The sequence below is a fragment of the Fragaria vesca genome, unplaced genomic scaffold, assembly GCF_000184155.1.
Source record: "Fragaria vesca subsp. vesca unplaced genomic scaffold, FraVesHawaii_1.0 scf0513139, whole genome shotgun sequence".
NCBI classification, from domain to species: Eukaryota; Viridiplantae; Streptophyta; class Magnoliopsida; order Rosales; family Rosaceae; genus Fragaria; species Fragaria vesca.
In genome coordinates this window covers 539,810-540,998 of record NW_004443446.1, presented here as the reverse complement: position 1 = coordinate 540,998, position 1,189 = coordinate 539,810, and positions in this window count along the sequence as shown.

Genomic DNA, 1,189 nt, shown 5'->3' with positions numbered 1-1,189 from the left:
AAAGTGTGCTTTCATTCAAGGCACATACAATTAAATCAATACTCCGTTGAATATATTTGTAGAGTACTAAATACTCTATACGACGAGCATATTCATCTCCAACAAGAGATCGGAGTAGAAGAGCTTGATCCCTCAAGACCAAGCTTAATCGAGTTCTTAGATCATTTATCTAAGAATAAGACCTCTGAAAAGGTTATAGAACAACTCGAGAGATTTAATCTACGGATTAATCAACTTGAGGAAATAAACTCAAAAATTAGCAAGCTTGAAATCAAGCTAGATTACCTCAAGGAAAAACAATATCTAACAGATATTGAAAAGAAATTAGTTCGTACTGAAAATCTTGCAAACAGTACATTCATCAACAAGCAGTAGAACTAAAGAAAACTCAAGAAAACTTGAGATCACTTTTAGAAACTCTCATTGCCAGAATAGGATGAATCAGAGAGTAGATCTAAAAGTAAAACAAGAAGGTGTTAAAGCTATTGGCTTTCATCAACCCACAGAAAAACTTGCCGAGAATGTAGAAGCAATAATCCTTCAGCAGAATTATAATATTGCTTATCTTCATGAGATAGGTATTGACCTCGAAAATCAATTTCGAGAGTTACATAATAGAATCTCTAGTCTACAAAAGACTTTAGAGAAAATGAAGGAAGGAGAAAATTATGAAAGAATTAATGAAGAATCGCTAGCCCAAAGTGTAGCTAGTAAAATCATCATAAATTCTCCACCTCTATCAACGGGAGAAAGTAGACTAAGGTTTAATAGTGAACCAAAGTTACTTGAATGGAAATCTCCTAAACCTTCTACCAAAAGAGATATGAAGATGCTAAGTAGAATTCTCAGCAAAAGAAACACAGCTCCAGTTCAGCTGATAAATGCTCAAGAATTTGAGTATAATGAGATCGAGTCTAGTGTGCGAGAAGCATTTGCTCCTAGATTTAGATTTAATGAGATCTATAAGAAAGGATCTTTCCTTATAGATTCACACAGATTCAAGATTCTTGAATTAACTGTTCCTGCCACAGGAGGAGAAACAGATATCAGGCTTATAACTCCAAAAGAAGTAAGTGAAGCATTTCAGAAAAAAATNTTACCTATATGCATATTGGTGCAGTTCAAGTAGGAATAAAGCTCTTAGCCAGAGATGGTATTGACTGCTCTGTTCTATGTGTCTTACAAGACG